Below are 13,310 nucleotides of genomic sequence, written 5' to 3' on the forward strand. Positions count from 1 at the left end.
TGCAAGGGCTATCTGCCTAAAGAGAGAGATGCCATCGCGGAGGAATTTTGAAGAAAAACTCACCTTTGAGTGGGTATTAAAAATAATACTTATAATTTTCATTCAAATTATATTCATATATATTTTTATGTAAAACTTTCGGGTGTATGCTAAATTAGTGTAAATTCCTTTACACGAAAAATATAGTGAATGCACAGAAATTAAAGATTTCCACATGCCGGAAATGATAAATAGGAAATATGTATGGGTATTTATGCATGTGCTTGCAAAAAGCATGTATCTGCCTTTGACAAAATACTTAAATATTCATTAAATTATTTATAAACGTATTTGAAATGAAGAATTTATTCACTTATAAACAACTGTAAAAGTACTGTGAAGAAATCTAATGATTAAATGTATCTAATTTATAATGATTATAAATGTTATCTAAATATATAATAACCTTAATATTGAATAGTAAACATAAATTGAAATCCTGTTGACAAATACGTTATAAAACTATTTAAGCAAGAATTGTTCGTATTGGAAAGCAATCTGTTAAAAGGTATTGTAAAGCAAATGCTATGAGATGCGCACTTAAGAACGTAATAAAGAGTTTTGGAATATGTATTGTTGAAATGAAGGGTAAAAAAAAAAAAAAAAAAAAATCTGATAAGTATAATTAAAAGAATTATTCCCTTTACATTTTATAATAACTCAGTTACAAGTTTTAAATAATACTTAAAAAAAAATTTTAAAAAAAAAACTTATTTTATTCCCTTTCAGAAATGTTCAGAGAAAGTCAAATACTATTTAATACCTATTTAATTATTAGAAATTAGCGAAATACTTATTTAAAGTATTTCGCTAATTCCTAATAATTCTCTAATTTAAAATGAACCGAATAGAGCATTAATTATAAATTGACTTACATTTTTCGATTTAAAAGAAGCCAAAAAATCATGTCATATTTAAGAAAGTATTTTAGGAAGAAGCTCTATAAATAGAAAAGAAATAATGCATAATTTTAATATTAATAATACAATAAACTTTGACCTTAATTTTTGTACCTTAACCGAATACAATCATATTACCTTAATTTTTTTTTCTAATGTAATTAACGAAAACTTGTGAAAATATTTCATTCAAATTAAACCATTCTGAGAAAACTGTCCTGTGAAAAGTATAGCATTTAATTCCGTTCAGAATGAAATGTTGTTTAAAAATATGTTGTTTTCACATACTTAGGACTCTGAAGTGTTGTAGAAAAAGAAAATATATACATTTATATGTATATTTGCGACGTAATTACAAAATATTTACACCCGAACGCGTCAAATCCCATAGAACTCAATGATAAATGACCCAATGTTTTGGTCACCACGTAGGGATCGCCGGTGCTTCAGAGCAGGGTACGGAGAAACTTGTTTAGGGCGACTCCTTCTTACTTCCTACCTCCATGCTGCTAATAGACCTGAAGTCTGAGTTGTTTTTTTACTGAGCTAGCTGCAGTTGAAGCTCTAGTATTACGATGGATAAAAAACTGCAGATTTCAACAATTTTGGAATTTATACAAGGTACCAGTTCGAGTAATTATATAAAAGAAGGGGAAGCAATTTTGGCTTCAAAACGACTGATAATGTGCGGTATTAAGGCCCGGAAAGATGAAGAAATCGCGATACAAGCATTATGTCTTCAATCAAGTTCGACTTCTTCACCGCCGCACGTGGTTAATGGAGTATTCATTGAAAATGAAAGCAGATGGAAAATGAAGTCATTTCATTGCAGCTGCAAAGCTGGAGCAATCGAATCTTGCAAACATTGTGTTTCTGTTATGTTATTCTGCCATGAGTAAGTAAGATTTAATAATTTTGAATTAGTCAAATGTGTTATGTTTTTCACTCAGCTATTACTTTTCTATTCATTAAACAAGCAAATAACCGTTCTTGATATAAAATTTATGTTATCTAGTATCATTATTTGTATTCGTTAGATATTTTAACTAATTAAAATATGTATTTTTTACATGCTGTGATTTTATATATTATAAAATTTGTCATCAAAATGGATAATTTGACATAAATCCAATAACAAAGTGGTCAAAGATATTTGTACTTTTCTGCTATTAGGATCGGATTCAGAAATGTAGGTACATATGTATGTATATTTCTGAGCAGTTTCAGAAATGTAGATAAATATTTGTACATACCTGCGTGCATACATACATGCATAATAAAATTAGGTAAATGTTTACAATTGGATGCCTCCCCCCTTTTTGGGGGGGTGATTCTTTTTTGACGCCAAGACCGGTGGTAGGAAGGCACAATTTCAAGATGGCAAAACCAAAATAAATGACACAGAGTTTGTGCAAGTTAAAGAATTGCACAAACTCTGTGTCCATGTACACATCGATCTGTTTTCACTTAAAAAAAATCCTAGAATTGCACAAACTAGGCATTGCGCACTGCCTTAAATTTGTCCATGTACACATCAATCTATTTTCATTAAAATAAAATCAGGAAGCTGAAACAAAGTTAAAACTATCATGGTAACCGGAAGTGAGGTTTCATCGCCAAAATTTGAAAAAAAATTGTCGCTAATCGAAGGGGCACCCAATTCTACACTAGAGCCTAAAATTATTTTTTCTATCATTTCTCGATATATTATCTGTATAAAATTGAATGTCAGTAGCAGCAATAGATGCCTTTCCCGAATAACTCGTGTGGGAAAATAAAAAATTTAGGTCTAAAATTACTGCATGTTGTCTTTCTCGTAAAATCTTAAATTTCTTTCTGTATTAATTTACTTTTCCTCCTAAAATTTAAAATTTTATATTTTATTTAAAGAATGAATTTTTATGCAGTTTCCCTAATGAAAGATAGATATTTCTATTATATTTTAATGGAAATAAATAGTTAAATTAATGACAGTTTTTATAAAATTAAAATCAAGGAAATAATTTTACCAACATACTTTAATTTGCGCAGGAACGATATTAATGAGCTGGAGGATTTATCTGCCACAGATATCAAATGCACTTAGAACACTAGGAAGTATAAGCATATACTCCTGTTCCTCTGCAGGATTTCTGTCATGTGAAAACACCTCCAGAGCACAGTTTCTGTGAAGTGGAAAAGAGAAAGGTACGTGAAGAAATATGCGAATTCTTCAAAGACTCTGCATATGCAAAACATCGGGCAAAGTTTCTCGAAAAGAAAGAACTAACAGAAATGTAAGTATAATGCATATCAGATAGAAATATATTTGTAACACTAATGAATATGAACATGATTTAGAAATAAGTTCAACTATTTTAATGATAACAATAATTTATTAAATAAGTATAAAAGACTTTCAGAATACAAGATTACATAAATTTTATTATGTATAAATAACACCCTCAATATACTAGTTTTTATGATAAAAATAACAGAAAAACAGTTCGGACATTTAATGCTATTTCCTGTAACAAAACTGTGTGGCTAATTTTTAAAGATACTATTCTAAATACTTTTCACATTTTATATTTGAAATTAAAAGTGAAACACAATCACATTTTTTACATAAGTTGTGCTGCAGTCAAGAGCCAAAACAGAAAATTTTCAAAAGATCACTTATTGGTTTTAAAAAAGGTATTTAAATATGTCTAACAGTATGTAATTTTAATATAAACGTAGAAATATAAGATGTAGAAAATACCTCCTATTAATTAACTGAAATGATTCCATCTCAAAATAGTTCAAGGATATGAAGAAATGTTCAGTTTCATTTGTTAACTTTTTTTCTCTTACAGGCCAAATTTGGGATAAGGTTCGGAGAACAGCCTTAACGCCAAAACGGGGAGAAACAGCTTATTATGGAAGACCACGTTATGGTTGTCATCCGATGACATACTTCTTCTAGGAGGACAGCGTGATACTTTTTCCCTGCTAAGGGATTATCCGTAGCAGCAGATCGGGATACGTATGTTTGCTGTTTGCTTATCAAGCAAAGACTATTGAGTTAGAAAAAGCACATAATTGAATAAAATATAAAATATTGATAATATATGTAAAAATAAGTGTCTTGCACCAGTAAATATTTATTTAATGCTTTATTTTCTGTTTTCATTTATTTAATGCTTTATTTTATGTTTTCATTTATTTAATGCTTTATTTTATGTTTTCATTTATTTAATGCTTTATTTTATGTTTTCATTTGCTTTGTTATGCTTCCCTGTACTCATCGATGTTCAAGCATTTTAGTATTTATTTAATGTGCATTGATTGCAAGTAATCTATAAACATTTTTTTTTTTTTGTACTTTCTTGCAATGTGTGCTTTCATATCATAGTGCAATAAAATAAGTCAATGTGTGCTTTCATGTCATATTCATAGATATGAACAGTAATCTGAATTCAGAGGAACTTTAAATTTGCCTATAGAGTGGCAATGTTACTTCACAATTGCTAGAAATATCTGGCTTAAACAGACCTAAGTTCTCAGACTAAACATATTTGCAGTATATTTGTTCTGGGACATTTGTAGCCTCAGTCTGATATTTAGTTTAAAGCACATTTAATGTTTTTAGTATTTATTGTACGAATTAGAAATAATAATAACTTTTTAGAAATATGTATGCGATAAATTTAATTGTCACAAATATAAATCATCTCCAACTTACAGAATGTGATAGTGAACATTTTGCAGTATTTCCTTCATGATTTATTTAATTTAATTAAGTAAACTGAAGTCCTTGGTAATTGTTTATGATTACAGCAAGATATTTGAGAATTATTATAAATGAATTGTACAAATAGATAATGCAAACTTCATGCATTACAATGACATTGGATCTTGTTTACGAAACAGAGATTGATTCTACTGCAGACCTTGTCAGCCAGTTAGCATTACTGCAGCAGAGACTTCCTGAATAGCTTTCACAGTATATGCCAATCACTTCTTTGTCATTGTGGTGCATGTATTGCAGTTAGTAACAGTTCATCTTAACAATTCTGATAAATATCAAGCATTATTTCTTGTAAATATCTATGATTAAAATGGCATTTTATTCGCTATGTTCTTTGCAAGTAATATGTTTCTGTATTCATGTTTCACATTCCACAATACATTCTATTGCGAAAATTATTACTTAAGCCATGCTGTATTATACCTTGAGAGATATTATAGAGGCAAATAAAAATTAAATTTTATGTATATTAGGAATAGTATTTATATGAAAATTAAATATAAAGTTCATATCATAAGTCATATATATAATTACCTATCAAAATGTTTCGCAATGAAATTTATTATCTCCCTTTTTTACCAAATAAAAACAAAATGAAGCATTTAACACCTGTAAGCTATGTAAATAATGAGACATAGAAAATCTGTAAGGCTTTTAAATAATGAAACATGTAATATCTGTTACTCATGTAAGAGCAATACAGTTATTCAACTAATATGCTTAACAATAATATTGATTCTAGATTAGCTAATTGCTCCCCTTCTTGAAAAAAACATATAATTTATTAATTTATATGCTTATTTAGTAATTAAGCTTATTTAGTAATAGCTTGACTTATTTTATTGTGATTTTCATTTTTATTTTAATTTGATTTGACTTGGTCTGCATGGTTTGTTTATGGCAAAGTATGTGAGAGCTATTTGCATAAGCAGAAGCATGCTTTCATAGAGGACTTTCTAAAAGACACTCACTCGTATCCTCATTACACATGCAGCCAATCTGTTTACCTGGAATTGCAGTCAGGTCAAACTACCAGCTTTGAGCAACTTTACTGCTCAAGCACTGGTGGGCACATTTTTGATATGATGGAATAAATTTTTGCATTGTATTTTTACATTTTTCTTTGAAACAGTTATGGACTTATTTTCCGTTTTTAAGCTGTGATATTGAGACTATTGTGGCGTCATTTTGCAAATGACTTGTGTTCATACATGTGCCCCCAATAATACTTGTGTAATTAAAAACTTGCTCAATGCTTATTATGCAAAGTATTCAGTTTAAAAGTGTACCCTTCATAAAAATCATAATTGTATACATTCATAAGACATACCTTGTATATATCATACATTCAGGTTTCAGCCTTAGAAGGCCAGCGAGTGATGTTCCATTTGGAAAGATTGATTGGAATGAGCCTATGCGTGAATACTTCATAACAAGATATATACTTCATTAAGAATACTACTGAATTATATAGATATTGAAACTATCAAAGTGGTAGTACAAGAATTGGATCAGAGTATGGAATTATTGATCAAGGGATACTATGTATGGCTCGACAAATCTACTCCATAGATTGATTTTTGCATAAATTCACCTTTGAAAACTGCCAAAAATATTTAACAAAAAAAAGGGGGGGGAGAACTCTTAATGTTATGCAATGAAAGGAATAGATTTTTTTTATTTCTATAGCAGGCTACACTTCCTGACAATAGACAAATTAAGTACACAAAGTAATGGAATCTTGCATCTTAAAAGGAAACCAGATACTTTTTCTGGTAGTAATGAAGAAAATCTGAAGGTATTCCTAAAGGTTTTCTAAAATTGCCAGAAGAAAACTTCCAAAAAATGCTACTAAATATGTAACTAGTAAAAAAAGGTTGTCATCTTGATTCATCTAAACCCCAAGATAGCAATCAGCCTTCTACAAATAACCCAGATAATCCTAATAGTCAAACAGAATTTGTCACCTCAACCTAGTTCAGTTTCATGTATCAAATCTCAGAGAAGGCGTGAATGTCATATTCTTTCTGCCATGTAGGCATTTGAATTCTGCTGAAGCAAAAGTTTCCTAGATCAGCCGATGATAGAAAAAGATAAATACAAGACCATTGGCTAATGAATTGCACTTTATTTTGCATACACAATCTTATGCTTTCAAATATATTTTCATTTCAGAGCACATCGATTCGGTCCATCGTCCTCGTACGAGTAGGTTGCGTGTCATGAGCGCTCCGACGGAAACGAGTACCCCAGCCGAAAATGGCCCGCGGATGGATACCAGCGATTCATCAGAGGCGACTACTACTACTGAGAGCTGCGTTGGTCTTCCCCCGCAAACTCAGATTGACGAAACCAATATGGATTATTACCGCGAAAAATTAATGGATTTGGAAAAAGAAATCGACGGACTTAAGACTGCGATGAAAGCGTGCCAACGTCTTCGACCAGTATCGGATCCAGACACCATCACGGATATTATGAAGAAAAATCTGCAAACTCTCCAGGCTCAAGCGGCGGATATTAGAAGTAAGTGCGATTTTTCTTATTTCTCAGGCATTGTCCCCCCCAGTCAACCCTAATGTTAAACGGAAAAATTTTGAAAATAAAAGGAAAAATAGTAGTAACTCAATTATTACTGCTAGTGATGGATTTAAAATTCCCAGTAAGACTGCTAAGCAGCAGAAACTTGAAAAAATTCCTGTTGTTATGGAAAGTACGAACAGATTTAATGTACTCAATGAAAATGCTGATGTTGATAATGTAAATATTATTGCTACCCCAGATGAGCAAGCAGTGCAGCAGCAGCCGACTAATAATCATACCCAAACTATCCCCCCAATTATGGTTAACCCAGGGAAATTAACCCATGAAGTTTTTCTAAAAGAATTATCTTTAAAAACAGAGGCAAAATTCTTAGGAAAAGTGAACGGAGAACTCCTAAAAGTACTACCAACCTCCAAAAACCTCCTAAAACTACTACCAGGACAGCTGACGACCATCGGATGCTTACAGCCTTATTTTTGGAAAAGAAAGTGGAGCATTATATCATAAATGCAAACTACGCCAGACCCATAAAAGTGGTTATTAGGGGTTTATCCATAACCACAAGCACAGATGATATTGCCGGTGCCCTTACTGCCAAAGGATTTGGAATCAGCAAAGTAACCCAGCTCACACGACGACGAACTAAAGCTCCAATGCCTCTCTTTTTGGTACAGGTCATTAAAAATGAAATTGCAGAGGAAATATATAACGTTAGTGATTTATTATTTTTCGCGGTCACGGTGGAAAAATACATCTCCAAAAATCAGGTGCCACAATGTTATAATTGTCAAAAGTGGCACCACTCATCAGAAAATTGCCATTTCGCTCCACGTTGTGTGAAATGTTCACAAGAGCATAAAACTATGGACTGCCCGACGAAAGGAAAAATGGAAGAACCTAAATGTGCCAACTGCCTAAAAAATCACGTGGCTTCCTACCGTGGCTGCGAAAAGTTTCCCCAAAACAGAATTAATCCCCCAAAAAAGGATAACACTGTTAAAAAAGGAATCTCTTTTGCAGATATGTTAAAAAACCAGGCGCATATGTTCAACGAAAATCCAAATATGTCAGTCCCAAAATCGGCTTCTGCTGCACAAAGTAAAAACTGTGAAAATGTTAAGTTAACTGATCTCAGTAATGCATTAAAAAACCTATATATGTCTAATGTAAACAAATCTAGTGAAAATGTCATAAATGATAACCAAGAGAAGCCACAAGGCTCCGAATTTTTGTATTTTATGAAAAATATCTCAGAATTCAATAATGTTTTAGGAATTAACAAAATCAGATTAATGAACAATGTGTTCAAAACATATTTACCAAAGTTAAAAGAATTAAGTGACCCTGTTGATAAATTATTTATGTTCTATGAAATAGTAAATGAAATTCACAATAATGTCTCAGCTCAACCATAATATGCTTGTGTTACTTGGAACGCGAAATATTACTTGGAACGCAATTTTACTTGTGTTACTTGGAACGCAAATGGACTGCTCCAAAAAGCTTACGAGCTTAACGAGTTTTTACATGAAGTTTCCCCTGATATTTTATTCCTACAAGAACACATGCTTGGCCCCCAAAACTACTTTAGAGCATGCAACTACGAGACGCATCGTTGGGACAGACCTACAGAAGGCAGATATGCTCTAAGAGGCAACGCAAGAGGAGGGTTGCTTATTTTAACCAAGCGCTCCATCCCTCATCATGTTACAACATTACCACAGCTTTTAGCAGTTGAAGCCCTAGCTATCACACTCACGCCAAACACTTCACGACCAATCACAGTCATCTCCACCTATTTCCCTATACACTCACCTACAAATTCTGTCAAGACAGATTTGCAAATCTTATTAAACACTAACAATCGAGTTATTATAGGTGGAGATTTTAACGCAAACCACCGCGAGTGGAACTGCTGGGATTTTAACCAACACGGAAAAGTCATCCACATCATTGCCTAAGCGGCCAATATTCACCTCGCAGTTCCTGAAAAACCAACACACTATGGGATAGGTAGACCATCAGTCATGGATTTCTTCATCCTCAAAAACATCAATCCACCCAGTTATGTGGAAAGTCTGACTGAATTATCATCAGATCATAACCCTGTGATGATGGAAATTTCTACCGACTCCTATAGTACACCACACAAACGAGCCCTTATTACGAATTGGGCAGGTTATGCCAAAGCTCTCAACAACACTCAGTACCCTATCCATACGATACAGTCGAGGGATGAGTTAGACGCCTTCACGGAAGAATTCACGGATGAACTTCACGATGCTCTTCTGAAAATCAGCAAAACTATGCGAGCAGATAAACGCTTACAAGAACAAGATCATCAGAGAAATCATCAGACGCAGAAATCACACTCGTAAGCAGTGACAGAGATTCAGATGCCCTACGGACAAAGCACTATTAAATCAACTTAACCAGCAAGTCAGGACTCTATTAAAAAAACATGCACAACTTGACTGGGCCAGACATTTAGAATCACTTTCCACGGACGATAATTCGCTGTGGAACGCTGTTTCTAAATTTAAAAGACGCAACACTAATATTCCGCCCATTAATGGCCCCAACGGGATCGCATACACCGATTTTGAGAAAGCTGAGTCTATTGCAGATCACTATGCTTCTCAATTTCGCACTCACAACATTTCTAACCCCCAAACAGAACTCCCAGTCGCATCATTCATCACACAATTTCAAACAAAAACACACACAAACAACACACCCCTAGTTATGCCATCAGAGGTTATTAGTTATATCGAGAAGAGAAAAAACCGAAAACGCCCTGGACTGGATAAAATCAGTAATAAAATGCTTAAAGAGATGGGAGCAAAAATGATATGCAAATTTACAAAACTTCTGAACGCCATGCTCCGCCTCCAGTACTTTCCGACCAATTGGAAAACAGTCATCATCGCTCCAATTCTAAAACCAGGGAAGGATCCCACCCTGGCTACCTTATACAGGCCGATTAGCTTGCTATCGACTCTAAGCAAAATTGCAGAAGCAGTCATCTTGAAGAGAGTGCAAGACTTCCTAACAGATAACAACGTCCTCATCCCACAGCAATATGGGTTCAGAAGTAAACATTCAACTACACACCAACTCTACCGAGTTACTGAGATGATTGCAGATGGCTTCCAGAGGAGGCAAATCACAGGAGCTCTCTTCCTCGATATTTCGAAAGCCTTTGACAGTGTATGGTTACAGGGCCTCACTTACAAATTACTCACTCTGGGATTCCCAGATTACATCATAAAAATCATTAATTCCTATCTCTAAGATAGACACTTTGTCGTTCGCTATAACAATACTCACTCCACACGGAAAGTAACTCTTGCGGGTTTACCTCAAGGAAGTTTACTTTCGCCCACATTATTTTCAATTTATACGAACGACATCCCACACCAACCCCGCACTACACTCGCACTTTATGCAGACGATACTGCGATCCTATACCAAGATGCGTCCATGGCCACAGTCGTATAAACACTACAAGAACACATCCATGCATTAGAGTCCTGGATGCTCAAATGGAAAATTAAAACGAACGTCGAAAAATCCGAAGCTGTTTACTTCACCAAAAAAAGAATCGTCGACCTGAGTATCACCCTCCAGATGTATGAAGTCAACATTCCCTAGGCCAAGCAAGTCATATACCTTGGTGTCATTTTAGACCAAAAACTCACATGGGCCCCACACATCACACATATCCTGAGTAAGTTTCGGGGAACTAAAGCATTACTCAACCCCCTAATTGCCCGAAACTCGGTTTTATCTATCCATAACAAACTTCATGTATTCAGATCCATGCTGCGACCAATTGTTACTTACGCCTGTCTCGCCTGGGGGGTATGTTTGTAAAACACACATGCAAAAAATCCAGCAATGCCAGAACATTACACTGAGAAGAATCTCTAACAGGCCCTGGTACTTCAGAAACGAAGCCATCCATAACGAACTAAATATAGATAGCATCAGTATTTGTATTGCCAAAATTGCAAAAAAATTTTTCAACAATATTGAAAAAGTTAATAATAGTTCCATTCCCAGGCTGACCTACAACTATACGATTGAAGAAAATAAAAAGAGACCAGGAGCTGTACTCCGGCATTTATTGTAGTTTTACCCAAATTATAAATTAATTTCTCACACCATATTTCATAAAATTCAATTGTATTGGCAATACTATTTCTGTGGAATTTTAAGACAAGTGTCACCATCTATATGCACTCACACGGACTTCAATTTTTATTATTCTACTCCATATCCTTAACACTGTTACGACCATACATAATAGTTATTTAGGCCACATATTATCTCAGCACATGATCCTTTCACTATATAACGTTCTCCCTATTTTTGTTTCTAATTATTATTTTATCCTTGCATATAATTCCTAGTTCTGTCTTTAAAGTCAAATCCTCAATAAGTTACAACTGTTAGCTAAACCCCTCCCCCTTCCAATGACTGACAAGCAAGCCTGTGCACTTTCTTTACAGATCGACCATTGGCGCACGTGACCAGTAGCTCCTCCCGGCACCTCTTCGACAGTCTCTATGCCATTCCATCTTCATTTGAGCGCCGGCCAACGTAGCAGTAGCATCACTTAGGTTTTACTCGCAGCTCCTGCCATGAACACGACTAACTCTCCGTGCTGTTTATGCGAAAGGCTCATCCATTGATTATCACGTCCACTACTTATCACGAGGAACCTTCCTCTTCTAAGTAATATGCCATGATATGCCAGTAAAAGATATGCCACCTTACACGTGATAGACACAGGATGCGGCTTTCCCAGCCGAGGCGCCTGAAGAAGTGCCCAGCACCTGAGCCTTCAGAGCACATTTGCCAAAATGGGACTTTCATTTATTACTTACATAATTATCATTTATTATTTTAAAAAATTGTATTTATTATAGAATTTCAAAATTTTAGTGATCAGTTTATTAATTAAACTTGCTTAATTTTTACAAAAGTAATTATTCAGATATCTCAGGCTATTGTAAATCTCAGTATATCATAAATTTTAAAGTATGTATATATCTGAAACTGTTAATAAGAAATTAGGCACATTCACATTATGTAACTAAATTCATTTCATAAACTTGGTATATTTTTAATATATTAGAGGTATTTTGAACTGTGAGTCATAATTGGTTTGGTTTAGTTGATTATTGCAAAGCAAACTAGGGTTCTCTTTCTATGGGGATGATGCCTTTGTGGAGGACTTTCTCGGGGAAACTAGCTCATATACATGGTACAGGTGGGGAAAACCATGAAAACACCTATGCAGCCAACCCAATTCTTCTGAAATCGAATAGGAACTGTCCGTATTCAGTGATTTTTTACCACTCAGCCACTGATTACCTGTGAGTTATAAGACATGTGCTGTCATTTACACTGAGTAAAATAAATTCTGCTGTATTATAATTGATGACACTTTGGTATGTCTTGCATTAAACTCGCATTTAAAATTCTTTTACCGTAAATGCAAAATTCAAGGAGGGGCAAAAACTATCTCTTTCAAAAACATTGAGATTAATAGTTTTAGAAATTTTTATAATACCAAGAGTAATTTCTTGTAAATAGTTATTCAGAATACCAAGAGTAGTAAATTGCAAATTACAATGATATATAGAGAAGGGAATGAAATTCTAAAATAAAATTCGTTATAGATAGAACCATTGTACAGTATAAATTATCTTGTATAAATAAAGCAACAAGAAGAAGAAAGTTCACAAGGCTTTCAACTTTACATGTCAGTATTGAAAAACATTCTACAAAAGGATGAGAAGTTTTAAACTAAATTTTGACCATGTGGTTTAATGTTTTATTAATCATAAGCATATGCATTTCAAGTGCTATCTGCTTAGAACAAGATGCTTCTTAGCACCAAAACCATGGCAGCAGTTCAATTGAAAGCATCCTTAAATCTTCCATAGATTTAAAGATGAAATTATATAACTTTTTCTAAAATTACTTGCATGCACAGTATGTAAAATTTAAAACCATTTAATGCCTTACTTTCAGATTTATAGGCA

The sequence above is a fragment of the Stegodyphus dumicola genome, chromosome 7 (assembly GCF_044657685.1).
Source record: "Stegodyphus dumicola isolate Sdum_Otavi_A_Nest chromosome 7, ASM4465768v1".
Lineage (NCBI taxonomy): Eukaryota > Metazoa > Arthropoda > Arachnida > Araneae > Eresidae > Stegodyphus > Stegodyphus dumicola.